Raw genomic sequence first — 27444 nt, forward strand, 5'->3', positions numbered from 1 at the left:
ATCAATTTTATTTCTATATAATGCATGAGTGCTAAGTTAATTCAATTGTTTCCAACTCTTTGTGAAACTATGGAACTATAGCCTGCCAGGCTTCCCAGTTCATGGGGTTCTCTGGGCATGAATACTGGAGTAGGTTGCCGTGCCCTCCTCCAGTGGATCTTTCCAACCCAGGGATCGAACCTGTGTCTCTGCATTGGCCGGTGAGCCACTACTAGTGCCACTGGATTTCTTTGCACTAGCACCGCTTGGGAAAGCCTTCAGTAGCAATGTTCAACCGGAAATACAAACTTTACAAAATGCCATTTATTTTAGACCCAGCAAAATTAAATAATTAAGTATAAATCTAGCATATAATTACAATTGTATGCTGAAAACTACAAAATGCTGATAAAATAAGCAAAAGATCTAAATAAGTTGAGAGACATACTATGCTCTTGGATTGGGATACTCATCATTGTAGAGACGCTAATTTTTTCCAAATGGATCAAAAATTCTAACAAAATATAAAATTTGTATTCATGCCAAGAATTTTTACTTTATTTTTTTAGATAAATACATTTATTGTAAAGCACATGGACGTACAAGTAGGACAGGGAAAACAATTTTGGCAACAAAAGAAAATGAAGTTGGATATAAAGACTTAAAGTAACAACAATCAAAAAATGTGGCACTGGAGAAAATAAGAGAGTCCATAAAATGGTCCTCACAAATATGGCATTTGGTTAATAAAAATACCAAGGGAATTTGATGCTCAAAGAATGCCTTTCACAAATGGTATTGCAATAACTGGCCAGCGACACACATTCACACAGACAGAAGTAAATCAACGTAAGTGCCATATCTTATCAATATATTGACTCAGAATAAATTAAAGATCTAAGTGGTGAAAGTAAAATTATCAAAGGACTTCCCTAGCTGTTCAGTGTTTAAGACTCCATGCCTCCAATGTAGGAGGGTGTGGGTTTGATCCCTGGTAGGGGAACTAAGATCCCTCATGCTGCATGGCATGGCTGCAATATTTTTATAAAATAAAATTATCAAACAAAGGAAAAAAGTCAGAGAAAAACATTGTAGAAACTAAGGTTAGGTTGAACACTTCTTAGACTTGATATAAAAACAGCAATCTATTTTAAGCAAACATAAACTGACTTCATCAGAATAATAACAAAAATGAGAAAAGGTTGGCTCTTCTGAAGACACTGTTAAGAGATGAAGAGACAAGTTTACCATTGGGAGAAAATATTTTTAAATCATGTCTCTGACAAAGATCTTGAGTCCAGAATATATAGAGCTTTGCATTCTTATTAAATATCATTTAGTAAAGGAATTGAAATACCAGGATTAGATTTATAACTTTACATAATTTTATGCTATGCAAATAAATCTTAAGATAATTCCAAATGGAGTACAATTCAAGAAACAGTGATTTCAAAAGGACTTTAATATGTCTTGAGACATCTTCTAAAAATTTTCTGAAACTTGTATGATATGAATTTCAATGCATACTTAAATTTCAAATAATTTTATATAATTTATTTACAAATTTTATTTGAGGATGTTCCTTTCTCTTTATGATTTTTAGAGGATAATCCTAGATATCAGACAAAATTTAGCAGAGCTCAATGCAAACTATTTTTTTTTCCTTTGGTTGCAAACCAAGAGGCCATTTTCTTTCATCCATCTTGTTTTATTCATTTACTGAAATCTTCATTCTTCCTTTATTCTAAGACTCAATGTTATTATACTACATGTACTGAAAGTAAAATTGATTCCCTTATACTCACAACTGAATGTATCGAGGAAACCTTCAGAAATCCCACTTATAAGAAATATTTCTATGGCTGATATAAAAATTTCCTAAAGACTTTAGGCAAACTCATGTATTTACTCAGCTAACTTTTTAAAGAGATGAATCAAAACCATGGGAATTTGGGTAAAAGAAGGTGAGTATGCTATGGCAGAATTTTCCCCAAAGTATGAAAGTTAATTTAACAATGTATACTTTTTTTCATTTTAAAATTATGTTTCTGGCCAACTTATATGACAAATAATGATGCTTCCTTTAATAAATCTTACTGAAATTTTTTTTTTTTGGAACAAAAGAAAAAAGCGGTCTGCAGTCAATGGATATTTAAGGAAACAACGTTTTTCTCAAATATTTTCAAAGTGTTAACTCATGTCATGGCATTTACCTTGTGTATATGTAGTATTTCTCAATATTATTAAAGTAGAAATGCTCTACTCATTTCCCAGCTACATGAAAACATTGATTTAGTGTCTTGCAAATAATATATAACTAGTGTAGATAAGGTTATAGAGTGACTAACTACATTGCTAAAACATTATTTTGTTTTCATTGGCAAAAGAAAAATTTCATGTCACACACTCAGAGACAGATATCCAATGCTTCCTTGTTGTTTCTTATTCAACCTTGACAGTTAAAAATACTGATAGCATTGTTGTATTTTGTAATGTCTGCTGCTCAGTACTAAGGTACGTATGAACAGTTTTCATGTAAGTGATTGGTAAATTGAGAAAATCAGTGATGTACTTGAAACAGCATATAAGGCATATTCATAAAACGCTGTATTTTTATATCTTTTTCTTACATTTGCTATCATTATACTGTTTTATCCTGAGGAAGAAGTTAAAATATGTGTATATGTTTGTGAAATTAATGTTACATGAACATTAATGATTATAGTTATGCAATGAATATATCTAAGGCTCTTCCAGTGAAATAGAAGAGTGAAATACAAAATCAGTAATATTGTGAATCAGCATTTTTACTTTTAGAAGAAAAAGTAAATCTTTCTTATAGAGCACTACAGTTATATTTGGAATTAAGACCTTTATAAATTTAGCAACATACAGAAAAATGTATATGCCAGAACCAAGTGAGTTATCCCAGGAATGCAAGTTATCTTAACACCTAAACATTAATTAATGTCACGTATTGCTATCAATAAGCAAAAAAACTCACGATTATTCTGATAATTTCAGTAAAGGCATTTGAGAAAATTCAATGCCGTTTCATGATAAAACCTCTCAAAAAACTAGGAATCGAAAGGAATTCAACCTGATAAAAGGCATCAAACCCTTTCATGTGGAAACACACTGTTGCTGCTGCTGCTAAGTCGCTCAGTCGTGTCCAACTCTATGCAACCCCAGAGACGGCAGCCCACCAGGCTCCCCCGTCCCTGGGATTCTCCAGGCAAGAACACTGGAGTGGGTTGCCATTTCCTTCTCCAATGCATTTAAGTGAAAAGTGAAAGGGAAGTCGCTCAGTCGTGTTCGACTCTTAGCGACCCCATGGACTGCAGCCCACCAGACTTCATCCATGGGATTTTCCAGGCAAGAGTACTGGAGTGGGGTGCCATCGCCTTCTCCGGTGGAAACACACACCTACCACCAAACTTAGTGGTGAAAGCTTGGACACTTTCCGCCTAGGTTAGGAAACACAAGAACAATGCTAACAGTCATCGCTTCTTTTCAATATTGTACTAGATGTTCTACTCAGAGAAATTAGACAAAAGACAGAAATCAAAGACATTCATATTGGAAAGACAGTAGTAATTCTCTCCATTTATATACTACTTATCTTGTATATAGAACATTTTAAGAATTCCCCCCCAAAATGCTAATAGAATGATAGAGTTCAGCAGATTTGCAGGATACAAGATCAATACATAAAAATCAATTGATTTTTATATAACTGCAACTCCACTTGCAATAACATGAAAAAAAAACCCAGAAATACATTTAACAAAAGGAGTATAAAACATTCTCTGGAAACTATAAAGCCTTGTTGAGATAAATTACAAAAAAACTAAGAAACTGGGAAAACATTCCATGTTTATGGATCAGAAGGCTTAATAAAATTGCTAACATTCCTCAACCTGATCTACAGATGCAACACAACCCCTGTCCAAATTCCAGCTAACATTTTTACAGAAATTAGCAAGGTGATTTTAAAATTCTTATGAAGTCAGAATAGCCAAGACAATCTTGAAAACGCAGAAGGACACATACTTCCTGACTGATTTCAAACTTAACTATGAAACAACGGTCAAAGATAGCTTGGTAGTGGCACAAGGACAGGCATATAGATCAACGGAGTAGGATTAGTAATACAGAAATAAACCTAAATATCTGCTGTCAACTGACATTCGACAGTGTGGCAAGACCATCCAGAGGTGAAAGAACAGACTCTTTAACAAATAATGCTGGGACAACTGGCTACACAAACTTAAAGAATAAAGTCGAATATACACCTGCAATTTAAACACACTGAACTCTGCCTGTTACTTATGGATTTGGGTATTTGGGATGGTGGTGATGGTGGGAATTTTATGACTATTTTTATGACTTACTCAAACTGCTTTAAATTTATCAAAAGTGTTTTAAAAATGTATTTTCTGCTATTGCTGAGCTTAGGATTCCGTATCTTCTTGTTAAATCATCATCTCCATTATACTGATTGTACATGGCATTTGTGGCTATTTTTGTGCACATGCTAAGAAGTTTACCCAAGAGGTTAATTATGTGTGAAAATTATTTTCAAATCCCTCAAGCTATATTTATGTGCTTCTTAATATATGACCATCAGTTTTCAATATAAGTATATATATATATATATATATATATATACATATATATATATTTTATATATAATACAAATACATGCAAAGATTGGCTCAATAAAGGACAGAAATAATGCAGGTCTAACAGAAGCAGAAGATATTAGGAAGAGGTGGCAAGAATACAGAGAAGAACTGTACAAAAAAGATCTTCACTACCCAGATAATCACAATGGTGTAATCACTCACCTAGAGGCAGACATCAGACATCATGGAATGTGAAGTTAAGTGGGCCTTGGGAAGCATCACTAGGAATAAAGATAGTAGAGGTGATGGAATTCCAGTTGAGCTATTTCAAATCCTGAAAGATGATGCTGTGAAAGTTCTGCACTCAATACTTTGGCTGTTTAGATCACAACAAACTCTGGAAAATTCCGAAAGCGATGGGATACCAGACAACCTGACCTGCCTCTTGAGAAATCTATATGCAGGTCAGGAAGCAACAGTAAGAACTGGACATGGAACAACAGACTGGTTCCAAACAGGAAAAGGAGTACATCAAGGCTTTGTCAGCCTGCTTATTTAACTTACATGCAGAGTACATCATGAGAAACACTGGGCTGGATGAAGTCCAAGCTGGAATCAAGATTGCTAAAAGAAATAACTATAACCTCAGATATGCAGATGACACCACCCTTCTGGCAGAAAGTGAAGAAGAACTAAAGAGCCTCTTGATGAAAGTGAAAGAGGAGAGGAAAAAAGTTGGCTTAAAGCTCAACATTCAGAAAACAAAGATCAGGGCATCCACTTCCATCACTTCATGGGAAATAGATGGAGAACCAGTGGAAACAGTGACAGACTTTATTTTGGGGGGCTCCAAAATCACTGCAGATAGTGACTGCAGCCATGAAATTAAGACACTCCTTGGAAGAAAAATTATGGCCAACCTAGACAGCATATTAAAAAGCAGAGACATTACTTTGCCAACAAAGGTCCGTCTAGTCAAGGCTACAGGTTTTCCAGTAGTCATGTATGGATGGGAGAGTTGGACTATAAAGAAAGCTGAGTGCTGAAGAATGGATGCTTTTGAACTGTGTTGTTGGAGAAGACTCTTGAGAGTCCCTTGGACTGCAAGGAGATTAAACCAGTCAATCCTAAAAGAAATCAGTCCTGAATATTCATTGGAAGGACTGATGTTGAAGCTGAAACTCTAATATTTTGGCCATCTGATGTGAAGAGCTGACTCATTTGAAAAGACCCTGATGCTGGGAAAGATTGAAGGCAGCAGGAGAAGGGGATGATAGATGATTGAGATGGTTGGATGGCATCACCAACTCAATGGACATGAGTTTGGGTAAACTGCGGGAGTTGGTGATGGACAGACAGGGATGCCTGGCACGCTGCATCCCATGGGGTCACAAAGAGTCAGTCATATGTATTATTGGCAATTGCAGTGCACGAGCTTTCTCTTTTTGCAGAATATGTGCCCTAGAGTGTGCAGGCTTAGTAGTTGTGGCACATGGGCTCTCTAGTTGTCCTCTGAGATCTTAGTTTCCCAACCAGGGATAAAACCCACATCCCCTGCATTGGAAGGTGGATTCTTAACCACTGGACCACCAGGGAAATCTCTATATATACTGAATATAAGTTATTAGCATATAAGATCAGCTATACAAATTTTCATTTGGTTGGTCCTTATGTGATATATTTTGTTCATAGTTTTAAGACACATAGTTTTCATTTATGTTTAGCTATATTTTTATAAACAGCAGTAGCTGGGTTGTCCTTAATCTATTCTGTCAATGTAAACTTAGTAAATTTAAATTCTATACATTTACCATTATTTTCAATAGTATTATATTTAGGGCTTTTTTCTATCCAAATTTTAAACTTCCTATTTGTCTTATGTTTCCCACATCTTCCTGTTTTCTTGTTTTCTTTTCATCTGAGCTATTTTACTTGTTTTATTTTTATATCACTTGCCTTGAAACATATACATTCTGTTTATATTCTGCAGTCATTAAATTTGCAGTGTTAACATGCATATTTAACTAGATCAGTCAGGGTTCAGTGCCTGAAACCAAAACCATGCAAAGCATATTAAGGAGCAAAAGACATTTAATACAAGTGCTTATAAAACTACAGAAAATACTGAAGGAATATTCTCCAAAGTCTGTCACTGGGCCTCTTGTGAAAAGAGTTCATGCCTTTGTGTGGTTGGTCTCCAAAGATTAGTAAGCCATTGTATGACACTGTCACCAGCACTGCAGTGACTCCTACAAGAATGTGAAATAGTGAATACAGCCACTATCCGGCAGTATAGGAAAAAACCAATAGGAAATTGATGTTTCTGTCTCCTCAGAGTTTAATTGCTGCATCTTAGTGATAAAACCCAATTTGTATCAAGGACTCCAGTTGCAAAGAATCCAAGATATGTAGTTTTTAGATTTGGAGGCCTGGCGTGCTGTGATTCATGGGGTCGCAAAGAGTCGGACATGGCTGAGCGACTGAACTGAATTGAACTGAACTGTGACAAGTTCACTAGAAGTAAGCTGGAAAGGAGATGAGTGCCCATCAAATTCATACCCATCAAATTCACAACAGCCAATTTAAATGCACAACATTCAAGGCATCTTGTAATTCAATCTTCGAGAAAAAAAAAAAAAAGCAACAATACCATACTATATAATGTAATTTAAATTTTGATATTACAAAAGAAAACATGCTCATTCTCTCTAAAAAGACCAGCTAAAGCTTTACTGGTCACCCAGTTTTGTTGAACTTAGTCACATCCTAAACTTACTATACCTATGAGTTCTCTGTCTCATGGGGACTTGGTGTTCCATGACACCATTTCCAACTCGAACCTAATAATATGCCAAAAATAAACGCTCATTTTTTTCCCTTTGCTAAAGAGGTCATAGTTTTATTTGAACACCTCTTGTCTTTCATTAAGATGGCCCTCGTGGGACTGGATGAAGAAGATGTGATACATATATACAGTGTAATATTACTCAACCATTATAAAGAATGAAATAACACCATTTGTGGCAACATGGATGAAGCTAGAGATCATCATGCTGAGTGATATAGTCAGACAGAAGGAGAAATATTTTATGACATGCCTCATATCTGAAAAGAAATGATACAAGTGAACTTAAAAAATAGAAAGAGACACACAGAGAAGAAAATTATGGTTGCTGGGGGAAGGGATCATTAGGAAGTTTGGGATGGACATGTACACATTGCTATGCTTAAAATGGATATCCAACTAGGACCTACTGTAAGGCACAGGGAACTCTGCTCAGTATTGTGTGGCAGCCTGGTTGCGAGGGGAGTTTGGGGGAAAATGGATACATGTATATGTATGGCTGAGTCCCTTCCCTGTTCATCTGAAACAATTCAGTTCAGTTCAGTCACTTGGTCCTGTCCGACTCTGCGACCCCATGGACTGCAGCCAACTCCAGGCCTCCCTGTACATAACCAACCTCTGGAGTTTACTCAAACTCATGTCCACTGACTCAGTGATGCCATCCAACCATCTCAACCTCTGTCATCCCCTTCTCCTCCAGCCTTCAATCTTTCCCAGCATCAGGGTCTTTTTAAATGAGTCAGTTCTTCCCATCAGGTGGCCAAAGTAATGGAGTTTCAGCTTCAGCATCAGTCCTTGCAATGAATATTCGGGACTGATTTCCTTTAGGATGGACTGGTTGGATCTCCTTGTTGTCCGAGGGACTCTCAAGAGTCTTCCCCAACACCACAGTTCAAAAGCATCAATTCCTTGGTGCTCAGCTTTCTTTAGTCCAACTCTCACATCCATACATTACTACTGGAAAAACCATAGGCTTGACTAGATGGACCTTTGTTGGCAAAGTAATGTCTCTGCTTTTTAATGTGCTATCTAGGTTGGTCATAACTTTTCTTCCAAGGACCAAGTGTCTTTTAATTTCGTGGCTGCAGTCACTATCTACAGTGATTTTGGAGCCCAAAAAATAAAGTCTGTCACTCTTTCCACTGTTTCCCCATCTATTTGCCATGAAGTAATTACAACACTGTTAATCAGCTATACTTCAATACAAAATAAAAAGTCAAAAAAAATTGTCCTTGTGGGCTAACATCCAGCATATTTCCAGCAATATGGTATTACCTAGATATTCCTTACAGGAAAATGTTGAGCAAATATTAGGACTAAAAATCTATCTTTCTTTCTGTCACTCAAGGTCAACCACCAATGACATTTGCATATTAGTGAAAATCGCTTAATATGTCAAAAAATAATTTCTTTAAACTAGAGATCTTTTTTTGTTTGTTTTATGCTTCACTGTATTTTTCACTGAAATAGAAATTGAAGAAAAGTTAATGAAATCAACACTTTTGCTGAACACTGATCTCTACTGTGATGACTGTGGGCACTTGCTACTTCAGTGTTTAGGAGTCCAGGGGCCGTGTGAGAAACTGACCCTTGAGACATACATACTTCTTAAAGGAGGCTATTAAGGAGGTGCTTCTTTCTTTCCATTTTTCCTCCCATAAAGAGGGAAGGGTTGTTGGTTTGTTTTGTGAGTAGAAGCAGTCATCTTATGAACAAAAAGTAACAAGCATGAGGAATAAAGCCACATCTCGTATGGCGGAAAATACAGGGAGAGACAAAGACTGGCATCCTTGACCAGTGAACTGATGCAAGCTACATTTACTTCTAGACTTGGTGTGATGCAAGGAAAAATAATATTTGTTTTTTTTTTAATGAAAGGGAGGAGTCAGGGGTAATTACAAGCTTTCTGGGTTGAAATATTGTAGAGTTGTCATTGAAGAACTGACTCAGAACAAGTGTGAGGAGGGTAGGAAAAATATGCATTAAATTTGGACATATTAGCTTCATTTCAAATACCTCATTGTATTCCATTTAAGAAATCCTTATGTCCCCTTGCTATTTTCTGAAACTCTCCCTTTCCCAATGCAGGGGGGAACAGGTTCAGTCTCTGGTTAGGAAACTAAGATCCTGCATATTGTCTCATGGTGTAGTCAAAACAGAAAAATATAAAAATGAATGCAGGAACTCCTATAAACTGGAAAAGCCAAGAAAATGGGTTCTGCTAGAACTTCCAGAAGCAACACAGCCCATGGACACCACAAACAGAGCTCAGTGAAAGTGATTTCAGGCCTCTGAGCTTCAGAATGACAAATAATGGGTAGATAATAAATTTATATTGTATTAAAACACTATATTTGTGCCAATTTATTTTAACTTCAATGGAAAACCAAGACAGGGTTCAAAGAAATTTTATATAAACTTTTTATATTTTGAAATAAACTGCATATTTAGTGACATACATGCCACTTCAACAGAAAATAGTTTAAAGCAAATGTGTGTGTAATTTGAAACACCATGTTGCAAAGACATGGAAAATTCCTTTAAAGCTTCCCGTATACTCTCTGCCAATGAAAATGCCTTCAGTCTCTCTTAGATGCAACAACTACTTTGACATTTACAATGCTCTCTTCAATATTTCCCTTTACAGCTTTTTGATCTAAAAATATATACTTTAAAATATAGTTTAGATTGCTCTGTTTGAGCATTATATGGATGGAGGCATCAGAATACATATTTGGTATCTGACTTACTGCACTTGAAATTGTTAAAATATACTTATGTTCCTGCCCATAGAAAACAATAAATTTTCATTGAAATGAGATTCCACTGCCTAAATATGCCACAATTACATGGTGATGAGCTTTCATTTACTTTCTGGTTACTGCAATTATCAGCTAAACTGTTTTTATTTCTGCAGGTTAAGTACTAAGAAATAAAATCCAGGAGTAATGGGCTGCATGATGTCCACATTTGTTAGAAAATACAAAATACCAGTGTTTTGAAATACAGTGCTACCAGCAGGATATTAAAGGTCCTTTTGCTCTACATTCTTGCCATCTCTTGGTACTACCAACATACTAGACTTTTCATCTTTTTGACAAAAACATGTGTCCATTTTGGGTATGTAGTCTTTATGACTTTTTGCAATCCCTTGATTACTTGAAGTGAGAACCAATGCATTATTATTTTTTTTTTTTAAGCACTTAGATTTCTTCTGTTTCAGTTAGTCTTTTTCATATCGACATGAAGGAGATATTTCAGTTTTCTACTTACAAAGAAGCCATTTTCTTCCTTTCTTCAATGATAATTTTTGAACCATCAGAAATCCAGAGCTTTCAAGACAGGAGTAGTTAAAAGAACTATAACCCAAAGCTAATATAATCAAGGAATATTAAGACATGGCACCAGAACCTATGGACTCTTGACCTGAAGAGTTAAAGTGGGTATTAATTACCAGTTGGTAGCATGGGCTTGAAGTATGAAGGATCTTAAGTGAGAGAGAGAAAGTGGTGTGTAATTTATAATGAGGAATACGGGAGAGAATTGGAGACAAGGTACCACAACTTGAGATAACTACAGGTTCAACAGCAACCATCTTAGAGAAGAGTCAGGTTTCAGTTAGGGCAAGAACAGGAAGGGATAATAATAATAAAAGAGATTTACTAATGGTGCATTCCAGAAACTGGAAAGGTTTCCATGAAAGTGAAAGTGTTAAGTCATTCAGTTGTGTCCAACTCTTTGTGACCCCATGAACCATAGCCTGCCAGACTCCTCTGTCCATGGAATTCCCCAGGCAAGAATTCTGGAGCGAATTGCCATTCCTGTCTCCAGAGGATCATCCCAACTCAGGGATTGAACCTGGGTCTCCTGCATTGCAGGCAGTTTTTTTACCATCTGAGCCATCAAGGGAAGTCCTAAGGTTTCCATACTAGGACTGAAATAGAATATGGGTTTTATATGTTATATGAGTGTTATATGAGGAAGGCATCCCTAAGGACATGAAAAGCTGGGATTTGAGAAAAAGTTTGGGGTTTGGGGCTTTTTTGTGGTTATTGATATAAATACGCCAAAAGGCATGGTGAGATTAGTCCTAGTCTCTTGAAATTATTTAGCTATTTTCCTTCTTTTTTTTTTTTTAGCATTAGAAAGCACTGATAAGAAAGAGGAAATTTTCCTGGAGCAAGGAGAACACTGTGAATCATCCCTTTGCTAATGAGAGCAGCAGGAAAAATAGGAGGGGATTGTGTTGTGAGGACAAGTGCTAAGGCTTTCCATCTTCATTCTTACTGGTAGAACAAGAGAGTTATTAATACAAAACAGAATCTTAAGAGTAATACAATTAGATAAAAGGATCAGTCATAGGAAAAGATCCCAAAATTACAAAGAATTTTCATAAGTAACCTGGGTGGAAAATACATTGACAGCACCCTAGATAAAATTTTGTTTGCCACATAGAGATGGTCTGGGAACCAACCCCAAAAATATTGCCTCAGGTTTAGATCATCTTGTAGGTGCAACCAGTCCAAACATCTTTCAACAAATCATCCCATGTCATTGTAAATGAAGCTAAAGGATTATATTCTACTGTTGATTTTTTAACAAATGAAATAATAACCTTTGGGCACAAATCATATAATGTATATTTTCTCAAGATTAATAAAACATGTCTTGCTTTGTGGGGGTCTGATATGAAAATATTAAGAGAATCATAGCAATAATATATGTAATCATTGTAAAAGATTTTATTTCACCTGAATAGGAATGTATATGAAACTCTTAAAAAAGAAACACACACCAAAAAACCCATTAAAAACACTAAGAATTTGACTTAAGTGAAATCTAACAAGACTGATGAGGATAACACCAAGACTATCCCCTTGGTCCTCCCTGACTTTCAGGGAAAAAATTAAAGTCCACTATTACATAGATGCTTCATGTCATTTAGGGCAGAGGAAATGCAAATCAGGTGACTCTATCCAATTAGAAAGTGCAAGCAATACAGGCTCAATGGCTCGTGGTCCTGGAGGACAAGACAGGCAAATATTAATTCCTGACATTAGCTACTTAAGTGAATAACTCAGAATTATTCTTATGATTATCTTCTTTTTGCTCTCTTCTCTCTGTTTGTCTCTTTATCTCTGTACTTTCTTGTTCTTACCCACATTTTACACATGGGCACACACACAAACTCATCATACTTTCTGTTATTATTCCCTGTATGTGTGTATATATATATATGGATGCCAAGGAAGGTAAGTTTTTAGAAATCTGTAGGACCAAAGATACTTAACAAAGTAAGCATGTATGTAGTAAGATTCCAACCACAGGTTTTCTAAAATTTCCCAGAAAGAAATTTGCTTTTATTCCTCTTTCTCATGCTCTATGTGCATGTGCGTGTGTGTGTGTGTGTGTGTGTGTGTGTGTAATGCTGAGTGAAAGTAATCCTGGGGTTTTGCTAGAATGCAGTCTTGGGTTCCAACCCAATCCCAGGATATTAAATTTGCATTTTAATAAGATCCCCAGGTGATCTGTTTCCACATTAAAGTTTGAGAAGAACTGTTACAGAAGATGCAGAAAAACATCTGAGTTATATTGAAGGAAAGTGAATGGAGTATTTGAGTGATATATTCTAAGCACAGCCACAATTTCTTGAATTTTGAATAAAAATGAGCTTTGCTTTTATTCAGTCATGATTATATCCCCAAGAAACTATGATCCTGTTGACCTCATAGTACAAAATAATTTGCAAAACTATCTAAGGCAAATGTGACTCCATTTGTTCTTGTAACCATTCAGCTATATGCATGTTAATCAAATTCCCTTCCTCTTAGAGAAGAGAAAAATGACAATCAGGAAAAATTGTGATTTCCTCACAGTTCAGTTCAGTTCAATCCCTCAGTCATGTCCAACTATTTACAACTCCATGGACTGCAGCTTGCCAGGCCTCACTGTCCATCACCAACTCCTGGAGTTTACTCAAACTCATGTCCATTGAGTTGGTGATGCCATCCAACCATCTCATCCTCTGTCATCCCCTTCTCCTCCCACCTTCAATCTTTCCCAGCATCATGGTCTTTTCAAATGAATTAGTTCTTTGCATCAGGTGGTCAAAGTATTGGAGCTTCAACTTCAGCATCAGTTCTTCCAATGAATATTCAGGACTGATTTCCTTTAGGATGGACTGGTTGGATCTCCCTGCAATCCAAGGGACTCTCAAGAGTCTTCTCCAATAACATGGTTCAAAAGCATCAATTCTTCAGCACTCAGCTTTTTTTATAGTCTAACTCTCACATCCATACATGACTACTGGGAAAACCATAGCCTTGACTAGACTGACCTTTGTTGGCAAAGTAATGTCTCTGCTTTTTATTATGCTGTCTAGGTTAGTCATAACTTTTCTTCCGAGGAGCAAGTGTCTTTTAATTTCATGGCTGCAGTCACCATCTACAGTGATTTTGGAGGCCAAAAAATAGAGTCTCTCACTGTTTCCACTGTTTCCCCATCTATCTGCCATGAAATGATGCGACCAGTTGCCATGATCTTAGTTTTCTGAATATTGAGTTTTAAGCCAACTGTTTTCACTCTTTTTTCACTTTCATCAAGAGGCTCTTTAGTTCTTCTTCACTTTCTGCCATAAGTGTGGTGTCATCTGCATATCTGAGGTTATTGTTATTTCTCTTAGCAATCTTGATTCCAGCTTGTGCTTCATCCAGTCCAGCATTTCTCATGATGTACTGGGCATATACCAAAAAAATTTAACAAACTATGCTACTAAAAAATTGTAAATATTTATTTAATCTATATTGCTACCTTCTGGGTAGACTACTGAGTTACATGTTTTGCTGATCTGAAGAATAGTTAATTTTGATTTTTAATTACTAATCACACTAAATAGATAATAAATAAATATAAATATGGTTATCATAGGTTTGTGTGTTTAGTTGCTCAGTCATGTCTTACTCTTCTGACCCCATGGACTGTAGCATGCCAGGCTCCTCTGTCCATGAGGATTCTTCAGGCAAGAATACTGGAGTGGGTTGCCATTTCCTACTCCAGGGGTTCTTCCCAACCCAGGGATTGAACCTAGTTCTCCCACACTGCAGGTGGATCCTTTACAGATTGAGCCACCAGGGAAGCCCACCATAGGTTTACGTGATTTCAAAGGTCTACTTCTACCCATTTGTATCATATCTATCTTATTTTTAATTACAACTCTGTGAGAGTTCCTAATATTCCAATATGATAACCAACTAATAATTTTATCATGGCTTCCTAAAAATTTTATGATTTCTTAGCTCTAGATCACTGCTTCCCTTTAAAATAAATGTACCCAGAAGTTGTCACTTACAATGAAATTTCAGCTAATTGAGTTTTGCCATGTAAAGACAGAAATAGTTTTATTTATAAATCAAGGTTGAATTTGGCAAGATCATGGCAAAACAAAGATTAAATTTGTCACAATAATTGGTACAGTTAGGAAAAACTATTGACTGAATTATTAAAAAAAAAAAAACTAGCAGCATTAGCAATGAATTAACTGGTATCTTCATCTCTTTTACAACAGTTTGCTTCATGTTTCCTCACATTAAATTCTATCTACAGTAAATAAGTACCTATATTATCAATCAATCCAACATTCTTAATTTTATTTTATAGTCTTAAGATTTCTATCTGATCATTGGTAAGATTCAGAAAATTTACATATTTTCTGAAATTTGAATTGTAAAATTCAAAGTATTTTAAAATTTAATTATAAAAATATTTATCAAAATAATTTTATCAAAATATTGTAAAATTTTATTATTTAATAAAATTTAATAATTGTATTATTTTAAAATTATGAAGTTATTTTACATATAAAATAAATACCTATAGTTTACGTTTTAAAATATATACTTTGATCATGTGCCTTGAAATCCAATTAGAATTAACACAATGATTTAAAACAATAAAATATAGAATTAGAGTTATGTAATAGACATAATTTTACAAAAATTTAAGTCAAATAAGTCTCTTTTGAGCATTTACTTATTCATGTTCAAGTTTATCCTGTTGAAACCTGGATATTGTAGGGTTTTCAAAGTCTAATAGAATCCTGAAAAATGACCAAATAAGCTTAAGTTTGAGAACTCAACTTACTTTCAATGAACTGCTTACAATAAGTTAAAACAGAGTTACAAATTAATTATTTGAAAACAGTTAAACGGCAATTATTTTAAAAATCTGCTTTCTCTTATATAGAATTTTTAAAAAGATCATTACATTTTGCAAGAAAATGCCAGTTAATAAATATGTGCTTATATGCTGGAGAGGAAAAGCTTACACAGAAAAAAGATGATATAGATTAAATAACTCATTTTTATAAATTTATGTGAACTAACTTTTCTATATGCTTTTTGGTTTGTTTACTTATTTTGGGCTTCCCTGGTGGCTCAGACAATAGAGCCTGCCCACACCGTAAGAGACCTGGGTTTAAACCCTGGGTTGGGAACATCCCCTGGAGAAAGAAATGGCAACCCATTCCAGTACTCTTGCCTGGGAAATTCCATGGATGGAGGAGCCTGGCAGGCTACAGTCCATGGGGTCGCAAAGAGCTGGACATAACTGAATAACTAACACACACAGGTGAAGACTGTGTCTTCTGTCTTCTGAAACTCTAATCATACCAGGAACAATCACAGACATGTTTATAACAGCTCTGTGATTTTTCTTCACACACACTATGCATCTCCGTGGTTTGGAAATAGGATTTTGACAAAATAAATGGAGAAGAGTACATCTGAAAAAAAAGGAAAATTGATGACTCTGTATTCAGCAGAAGTCTACTGCCAGTCTCAGCTGTCAGATACTGAACTATCAGTTTCCTGTTTAATACACAGTATCTGGTGGGCTGCCGTCTATGGGGTCGCACAGAGTTGGACACGACTGAAGTGACTTAGCAGCAGCAGCAGCTATTTCATTTATTCTTTTAAAAATTGCTCTCTCTGGATAACAATAAAAGGAAGACAAGTATCAATATTGCAGGAAGTCCCCGGTATAAGCTCTTTGGTAAACAGAAATTAAAATTTAAAAAAAATGATCAAACTTTTCTGGAGTTCAGTGTTTGTACAGTGTTGTTCAGGATGATACATTCAACACCATACCTCAATTTGCTCTATCTGTTCAATTTTCCTGAGCACACCATTAAATACAATATTTTATTCTTTTTTTTTCTAGAACATTACAGTTAACGTAAAGGATGAGTGTAGCCTTTAAAAATTTCATTTTACTTTCATCATACAAGAATTGTGGTAATATATAGTATAACCAGTGTTGCTAATATTAAAATAATTAGGTGGCAAGAATGCACAGAACTATATATGATCTCAATAACCCAGATAACCAGATGGTGTGATCACTCACCTAGAGTCAGATCCTGGAGTGTGAAGCCAAGGGTGCCTTAGTATGTATCACAAGGAACAAAACTAGTTGAGGTGATGGAATTAACAGCTGAACTATTTCAAATCCTAAAAGATGATGCCATTAAAATGCTGCACTCAATATGTCAGCAAAGTTTGAAAACTCAGCAGTGGCCACAGGACTGGAAAAAGTCAGTTTTCATTCCAATCCCAAAGAAGGGCAATGCCAAAGAATGTTCAAACTACCACACAATTGAACTTATTTCACATGCTAGCAAAGTAAGGCTCAAAATCCTTCAAGCTAGGCTTCAAAAGTATGTGAACTAAGAAATTCCAGATGTAAGAGCTGAATTTAGAAAAGTCAGAGGAACCAGAGAGCAAATTTCCACCATCTTCTGGATCATAAGAAAGAGAATTCCAGGAAAACACCTACTTCTGCTTCATTGACTATGCTAGAGGTTTTGACTGTGTGGATCACAACAAACTGTGGGAAATTCTTAAAAATATGGGAATACCAGATCACCTTACCTGCCTCCTGCAAAACCTGTCTGCAGGTCAAGAAGCAACAGTTAGAACCAGACATGGAACAATGGACTGGTTCAAAATTGGGAAAGGAGTATGACAAGGCTGTATATTGTCACCCTGCTTATTTAATTTATATGTAGAGTACCTCATGCAAAATGCCAGGCTGGAAGAAGCACAAGCTGGAATCTCTTGCTGAGAGAAATAACAATAACGTCAAATATGTAAATGACACCACCCTTATGGCAGAAAGCAAAGGGTAACTAAGGAGCCTGTTGATGAAAGTAAAAAAGGAGAGAGGAAAAGCTGCTTAAAACTCAACATTCAAAAAACTATGATCATGGCATCCAGTCCCATCACTTCATAGCAAATTGATGGGGAAACAATAGAAACAGTGACAGACTAGTTTCCTGGGCTCCAAAATCACTGCAGATTGTGACTGCAGCCATGATATAAAAGACATTTGCTCCTTGGAAGAAAAGCAATGACAAAGCTAGATAGCATATTAAAAAGCAGAGACATTACTTTGCCTACAATGGTCCATATAAGCAAAGCTATGGTTTTTTCCAGTAGTCATGCAGAGATGTGAGATCTGGACCACAAATATGGCTGAGCACTGAAGAATTGATGTTTTCAAACTGTGGTACTGGAGAAGAGTCTTGAGAGTACCTTTAACTGCAAGGAAATCAAACCAGTCAGTCCTAAAGGAAATCAACCATGAATATTCATTGGAAGGTCTGATGCTAAAGCTGAAGGTCCAATACTTGGGCCACCTGATGAAAAGAGATGACTCATTGGAAAATACTGATACTGGGAAAGACTGAAGGCAGGGGGACTAGAGGATGACAGAGAATGAGATAGATGGATGGCATCACCGACTCAATGGACATGAGTTTGTTCAAGCTCCAGGAGATGGTGAAGGACAGGGAAGCCTGGTGTGCTGCAGTCCATGAGGTTGCAAAAAGACAGACACAACTGAGTGACTGAACAACAACAATTAACAGAGGAAACAATATCAAGTAGAAAATGTGGGGGGACATTTCTAGAGCAAAATAGGAATGTACATATCAATTTTGAGCTAGGTAGAATAAATATTTATGTAGCCAATACTAGAAGATAACACATAAAGAAAAGTATATTTAACCACCTTGATATCTCCATTTGAAATCCCTGGCCATTCTGTCTTCTCATTATACTACTGGGACTATCCATGCTATGCTTGTTCATCCCAACTTTATTTGCAATGCCTCTTATCTCTTGCCAAGCACAGCTCTGATTTCTACACATCTTTCTATTTGGGCAAGACATTAAAGTTGCTTATCATTTCCATTTCAAAGTGATCTTAGAAAACTAGAAGAATTCAGAGTTCAGCTCTTAACAGGATGATACTCTTTGAAATAACCACTCCAATATTGTCCTTGAAATAACATCTGTGGCCATCCATCATGTTTTTTTCCCCAATTCTGCTGTGACTTTTCTACCTGCTTAATTCAAAAAGAAATACATAAAAACATTTTATTTTCCTGGAATACATCTGTTAAGCTAACTGAAGAATTGTCTCAATATTGCCTGCAGGTATACATAAATACTATATAAAACATACCATTATTGTTAGCTAACATTACTAAAAAACACATGATGGCCAAAGTTGCTTTGTAGTTACATATTTGCTTCATTTTATTCCTTTATTATCACAATGAAAAACATTTCATAATTATTGTCTTATTCTCCAATGCCAAATCCATAAATGGGGATTCATGGAAACCCTCTGGAGAATTTGTTTTGGTAGAGTATTATTATTTTCCATATTAAATAGCATTATGTGCTTAAAAGACCACCTGGTATAAATTAAGATTTGAAAAAGATAGTTTATAGAATGGGAGAAAATATTTGCAATAATGTGACTCACTAGTGATTATTCTCCAAAATATACAAATAATTCATATAATTCAATATCTAAACAACAAACAACTGAACTATAAAACAGGCAGAAGATCTAAATAGACATATCTCCAAAGAAGACATAGAGATGGTTAAGAATCACATGAAAAGATGTTCAACATCACAGACTGTCAGAAAAAGGCAAACAAAACCACAAGGAAACATCACCTCACTAGTCAGAATACCATCATCAAAACACTACAAATAATAAATGTTGAAGAGTGTGTGGAGGAAAAAGAGCCCTCCTACACTGTTGGTGGGAATGTAAATTGGTATAGTCACTGTGGAGAACAGTATGGAGGTTCCTTAAGAAAACTAAAAATAGAGCTACCATATGATCCTGCAACCCCATTCCTGGGCATGCATCTGAAGAAAACCATTATTTGAAATGATACAAACATCCCAAAGTTCACTGAAAATCTGTTAATAATAGTCAAGACACAAGAAGCAACCTAAGCATGCATCAACAGATGAATGGATAAAGAAGATGTGAATATATATGTATACACACACACACACACACAATGTAACATCACTCAGCCATAAAAAAATAATGAAATAACACCATTTGCACCAATATGGATGAACCTAGAGATTATCATACTGACAATATCACTTATATATGGAATCTCAAAGAAAAAAAAAAAGATTATACAAAGGAACTTATATACAAACGTACAGTTACCAAAGGGGAAAATTAGGGGAGAGACAAATTAGCATTTTTGAATTAGCATATACACACTACTATATATAAAACAGATAACCAATAAGGACCTAATGTATAACACAGAGAACTGTACTTGATATTTTATAATAACCTACAAGGGAAAAGAATCTGAAGAAGGGCACATACACAGCATGTACAGCAAAGTGATTCAGTTATATGTATCACTAACACAATACTGCAAATCAGCTAAACTTTAACTAAAAACTTAAAATAAGTTAAAAATAAATAAATAGAAAGGATTGGGTAATATACATTGAGCATAAAAAGAAAGTACTGATTTTCAGCAATTCTATAGTTACCCAACAAAACACTGAAACTTACACTTTTGAAAAACAAATTAAGCCAAGATTCTTCCTTCAGTGTACTGTGAAACTGTGGAATCCATTCTTTAATATTTCAACATTTCAAAACTAATTTATGAAATTTGTGTTTTATCTTTTGCTAAGTGATAAAATACATTTCAAAAATAAAAAACAGCATTATTTTAAATGGAGAAAGCTGCTGCAGCAAAGATTATTGTACATGGGGAACACATGTATAATTTTTTTTAAATTAAAACAAACAAACAAACAAAAAATGCAAAAATAAATAAATAAATAAAAATAAAAGTGCAAACATTAAAAAAAAAAAAAGTCTTATAAAGTAAAAAATTAAATTTTGAGATGCCAATAAAGTAAAAAGAAGAAAAAGATGAAAAAAATCAGTAAAACACAACGTTTAATTAAAAAAAAAAAGAGATGTTATAGAGTATCCTTGCTGCTCCCCATAAAAAAAAAAAAAAGAGATTATTGTTCTCATCAAATGTCTATTCTCCCTTTTTAAGGGAAAGAAAACCTGGGATTTAGCATGAAATTTAGCCACATGTGGAAGAATTTTATTCCCCAACCTTCCTTGCAGTAGAAGCAACTAGATCTGAAGGGAGGAATTATAACATTATCACATATTGGAAGCATAAATATCTGAAAATGGTACTCTCATCAGCCTTGTGGGGGGGTGGTGGTAATAAAACAATAAATTAAAAGAGTAAAAATTTCCAAAGTTTTAAAATAAAATAAATGTTCAACCTACAAAGTGCTTCCTTCTAAAAGCAATGGTCCAATGGCAACATTAAGATATTATCAGGAACAACAACAAATAAAAAGAGAACTGAATGACTGGAAAGACTAGAGAAAACACCAGCAGATTCTTTTTCTCATTTATGCTTTGTGATATCAATATAATAAAAGTCAATATTATACTAATTAATCTACAAAATAAATGTAATATCAATAAAAACCCAGAAAATTTCTTGGGAGATTTGCTAAATAACATTTATCTCTCTTTCTATCTTTAGTCACTAAGTCGTGTCCAACTCTTGCGACCCCACAGACTGTAGCCTGACAGGCTCCTCTGTCCATGGGATTCTCCAGGCAAGAATAATGGAGAGAGTTGCTATTTCTAGCTCCATAACATTTATACATGCTACTAAAGATCTTAATATGAATCACCCTTTTTTTTTGAAAAAAGAAGAAAGAAGAAAATCTTTCTCTAATAGCTAACAACACGTTATGTTAACAAAGATATTATGGCATTTCACAAGAACAGTCAAAGTAACCCATGTGGTAGAATAGAAAATTCAGAGATAGAGTCAATATCTATTTAACCAGGTATCTAGAATTAGGAGGAAAGAGATGACTTGTTTAGGAGAAGATAGAAAAGCTGGCAAACCATATTAAAAGTAATACTAATAATATTGCTTTCCTACTTAAAATGATTTACAGAGATGAAATTTTAAAATGCAGCACATGAAGAAATATTATCATTATTGATAATCACAAACATTAAAATTTAAAGCATAACTAAGTATCACCCTTCTTCTATTAAATTAGCAAAATTTAGAAAATTGGCTAATGTCAAGTATTGGTCACAATGTAGGGAAAGGAAATTTTCAGCAATGCTTTTAGTGTGTACATGTGTTATTCTAGAAAGCATTATTTCATATTTTCAGTTATAGACATTGCTGCTGAGTCACTTCAGTTGTATCTGACTCTGTGAGACCCCATAGACGGCAGCCCACCAGGATGCCCCGTCCCTGGGATTCTCCAGGCAAGAACACTGGAGTGGGTTGCCATTTCCTTCTCCAATGCGTGAAAGTGAAGTCGCTCAGTCATGTCCGACCCTCAGCGACCCCATGGACTGCAGCCTTCCAGGCTCCTCCATCCATGGGATTTTCCAGGCAAGAGTACTGGAGTGGGGTGCCATTGCCTTCTCTGAATTATAGACATTAATCATACATAATTCATAATAATTTTCACTATGTTTTGCTATGGTAACCAAAGGCTCCCAAATTTCAGTGACTCACAATAATAAAGTTTATTTCTTGCTCATGTTACATGTCAGTTGCTGATTGGTTTTGACTCTGCTCAACTCAGTTTCACTTGTCTTCATATGTTTTATACATGTCTTCATTCTGGGCTCTGGGTGAAGTAGGGGCCAGATGTGGGATATGTATTTTCATGACAGAAGGCAACAAATGAAGGGACTCGATGGGAGCACACAGAGGCTCTTAGAGCTTCCACTTTGAATAGAAATGTCATTTTCAGTCACCTTTTTATTACTCAGTGCAATTCAGATGGATATACCTTCCATTAGAAGGCACTGTGAGTCATATCACAGTGGGTGGCGAGATACAGGAAGTGAATAATTAAGAACAATAATATAAGTTGTCATATATACACTATGGTCTAATCATTTATTCCTGGGTACACCCCCAAGTTTTCAAGCAAACAGTAAAGTGACACATACCGCAATGACTGTGCAGCATTCTTCATGGTGTCAGTGGTCTGGGTACAAATTGCATGTTCTTTCCTAGAGGATACTCAGTTGGTAGTGAATTTTTACCATGAGGAATTATTAGAAGAACAATTACAAGCAATGAATTAATGTGTAAATAATTACCTGAATGGATTTTAAAACACAAAATACTTGAGAAAGCAATAGCATGTATACAATGTATTAAAATTTATTAAAATGCTTGTGTCACCAAACAGTATTTTATTTAAAAAAAATTATTTAAGTAAAGAAAAGGACTGCACAGACCAACAATTATAATGCTGTATAAATTGAGGAATACAATGAACTCAACTATATGTCAAAATATGGGTGTGTGTGTGTGCTGACTCTTTGCAACCCAATAGACCATAGCCCTCCAGGCTCCTCTGTCCTTCTCTATTTCACAGAATGGGATCTCCAGGCAAGAATACTGGAGTGGGTGGCCATGACCTCCTCCAGGGGATCACCTCCACCCAGGGATGGAACCCATGCCTCTTGTGTCTCCTGCACTGGCAGGTGGATTCTTCACCACTGGTGCCACCTGGGAAACCCATGTATCACTGTAATACAAGTAACTGAAATTCTTTCAAAAACTTGTATCATAGAGGAATTGTCTCTGACCCAATGAAATTAAAATCTAATAATAAAATAACCATATTTAGATATTGAAAATATAATATATATCTTAACATATGAAGATATAATAGGTATGGTAAAACTACAATGAAAATCCAGAAAATACTGAACACCCAACTGTAAATAAAAACACTGGGAGGAAAAGAGGGAAAAAGAAGGGGAAGAGAATTGTATGTGTCTCATGTTGAGTACTGCTTCGATCTGCTTTATATTTCATTTTTAAGTTTTGTACATAAATTATTTTTTGATTTATTATTTAATCATTTTTGATTTATGAGCTGATGAGGATCTTAACTGAGATAATGGGGATTGAGTAGGTTATAGTAGAAGATATAAGTAGAGAAGAAAACAAAAACAGGAAAACAGGAAAAAATATCTTAACAGTTGGTAACAGTAACTAGTAAAGTAATGAGTAAATAAATGCTCAAAATTCTTCAAGCCAGGCTTCAACAATACATGAACTGTGAACTTCCAGCTGTTCAAGCTGGTTTTAAAAAAGGCAGAGGAACCAGAGATCAAATTGTCAACATCCGCTGGATCATCAACAAAGCAAGAGAGTTTCAGAAAAATATTTATTTCTGCTTTATTGACTATGCCAAAGCCTTTGACTATGTGGATCACAATAAACTGGAAAATTCTGAAAGAGATGGGAATACCAGACCACCTGACCTGCCCCTTGAGAAATCTGTATGCAGGTCAGGAAGCAATAGTTAGAACTGGATGTGGAACAACAGACTGGTTCCAAATAGGAAAAGGAGTATGTCAAGGCTGTATATTGTCACCCTGCTTATTTAACTTATGTGCCGAGAACATCATGAGAAATGCTGGGTTGGATGAAGCACAAGCTGGAATCAAGATTTCTGGGAGAAATATCAATAACCTCAGATATGCAGATGATACCACCTTTATGGCAGAAGATGAAGAAGAACTAAAGAGCCTCTTGATGAAACTGAAAGAGCAGGGTGAAAAAGTTGGCTTAAAGCTCAACATTCAGAAAACTAAGACCAAGCATCCGGTCCCATCACTTCATTGCAAATAGATGGGTAAACAGTGGAAACAGTGGCAGATTTTATTTTTGTGGGCTCCAAAATCAGTGCAGATGGTGATTGTAGCCATGAAATTAAAAGATGCTTACTCCTTGGAAGGAAAGCTATGACCAACCTAGATAGCATATTAAAAAGCAGAGACATTACCTTCCAACAAAGGTCCATCTAGTCAAGGTTATGGTTTTCCCAGTAGTCATGTATGGATGTGAGAGTTGGACTATAAAGGAAGCTGAGTGCTGAAGAATTTGATGCTTTTGAACTGTGGTGTTGGAGAAGACTCTTGAGAGTCCTTTGGACCACAAGGAGGTCAAACCAGTCCATCCTAAAGGAAATCAGTCCTGAATGTTCCATGGAAGGACTGATGTTGAAGCTGAAACTCCAATACTTTGGCCACCTGATTTGAAGAACTAGCTCATTTGAAAAGACCCTGATGCTGGGAATGATTGAAGGTGGGATGAGAAGGGGATGACAGGATGAAATGGTTGGATGGCATCACTGACTCAATGGACATGCGTTTGTGTAAACTCTGGGAGTTGGTGATGGACATGGAGGCCTTGCACGCTGTAGTCTATGAGGTCACAAACAGTCAAACATGACTGAGTGACTGAACTGAACTGAACTGAACAATAACTAACATATTGGGTCTGGCCACAATCAAAGCAAACACCTAACAACTTTCAGTGCCTAAAAGGCAAGACACATATTTTATTTATATCAGAGCTTTCAGGAAAAGCTGCTACTAACTCACTTCAGTCATGTCCGGCTCTGTGTGACCCCATAGACAGCAGCCCACCAGACTCCCCTGTCCCTGGGATTCTCCAGGCAAGAACACTGGAGTGAGCTGCCATTTCCTTCTCCAATGCATGAAAGTGAAGTCACTCAGTCGTGTCCCACTCTTAGCGACCCCATGGACTGCAGCCCACCAGGCCCCTCCATCCATGGGATTTTCCAGGCAAGAGTACTGGAGTGCGGTGCCATTGCCTTCTCCATCCGGAAAAGCTAACAACTAGCAAAAATCTGATAGGCCTAGCCAATTTTCTGCTCTAGGAAGATGACTGGGAAATTTTCTGGTTAGGATTAAGAAGTTGAAATGTTCAGGCACAACCTAGCTAAACACCTCTAAAACATTAGGTATCCAAACTTAAGTTGCAATCTCCTGTGCTTCTCTTTTCCCCAGACATCCTGTGGCACCTACTGCCTCTGTTCATGTCTTGAGTTAGACTCTCACACAGGACCCCTGACATTCTCTTATTATCTCTGCTTTAACCTTGTTTATTATCTAAGACAGAGACTAGCCTACTCATTTCTCATGAGATCTTATATAATCTCATGTTTTCAAACACTATTTTCCATTGTTTTCCTATTTCTCCCACATTCTTCCCTCTTTTTCCAATAAAAAGACTCTTTACTCTCCACTTTTTAATGCACATTTTCAAATTAGACCAGTAAACATAATCAGTTCTTTAGCATAATCAATTTTAAAATGAGTATCCATTATTTTTAAATGAAGATAGAATTTTCTGAATACATAGAGATTAGATTATTATAACATAATAGTTACATTATAGGCAACTATTTCCTTACATGGATTCATTATAATACATAAAATTTAGAGGAATTATTAGCATTTACAGTTCAATATATTTTATCATTCAAGGTGATTTCTTGCAACAGTTTTAAAGGAAATAATAATCAGTTTCCTGTTCTATCTTCATTACTTTGTTTACATTATATTTATGAAATTTAAAAGCATATATTATTTTTGTCTCATCCTTAAAAATCTGTTATTTGCAAATGTATATAATTAGAATTGAGGAAATTATACATTCAGGAACAGAGGTATCCTAGATGCCAGATATAAGGTCTCAAACTTGAAAATTTGGAATTTAAGATTTCTGAAATAACTCAATTTATTGCTGGTGAAGCAGAAATGGTGCTTATGTCCCATCTGCTATGCAGTTGGCATGGTACTCCCTCAGATATTTCCCTCAAGGTTTCATAGAAATACTTTTATTGAATGCCTTGAACAGTTTTATGGCTGAACTATTCTGTAAAAAATAATAATTTTTTAAAAATTAAAAATTTCCCTTTACTTTTTACATAATCTCTTTATGACTCTGTATAACTTTTTGAAATGTGTTAGAAAAATATTTTTCAAAATAACCTTCTATGTGGCAAGATTTTGTGGTGCACTGGAGAATGATGATGTTACTGCTCAAACTGATATTCCAGCTGTGCTCAGCAGGCAGGAGAATCTCAGTCTAGACACATTTACCAAGATTTTGCACATGCACAGCATTAAAGAGACTGGATGATGTTTCCTGAAGAAGACTATGAATGACCAATGGTTGAGGTATGGGATTAGTATTGGCTTTTCTGGGACAATTTTGAATTAAAATATATTCTTCTATTTCCATTTGAGTACAACTCATCTTGCCAGATCATATATTTTGACAGTTAGTTTAGAAAAAATCTTTCTCTTATATTCTAGACACTCAAGAACATAATCCCTTAGGTAATAACATAACAGCCATATTGCAAAAGTTAGTATGGTTGACTGGTAGTGGAGAGACATATTATGTTCAAGGAGGTAAAAACTTAAATTTACATACATATCTTCAATCCATTTTCTGAGAATAGTCAGAATTCATATGGTCTACAGGCACTGAGGCTTGTGGAGGTGTGGATATTTTTGAAAACCATGGAAATGTTTTAAGAGAGCTACTTTAGAAAAATATAATAGAGACAAGAGGAAAAAAATGGAAACCAAATCAGCAAAAAATTAAAAAAAAAAGTTTAGATAGCTATAAGTAGCAGAGATTTAAAACAGAATCACTCACCGTTTTTCATGACTTTATATAAAGTACTTAACCTGAAAGAGAGAGAGAGAAAAAAAAAAAAAAAAAAAACT

This window comes from Bos taurus, chromosome 27 (genome assembly GCF_002263795.3).
Source record: "Bos taurus isolate L1 Dominette 01449 registration number 42190680 breed Hereford chromosome 27, ARS-UCD2.0, whole genome shotgun sequence".
NCBI lineage: Eukaryota > Metazoa > Chordata > Mammalia > Artiodactyla > Bovidae > Bos > Bos taurus.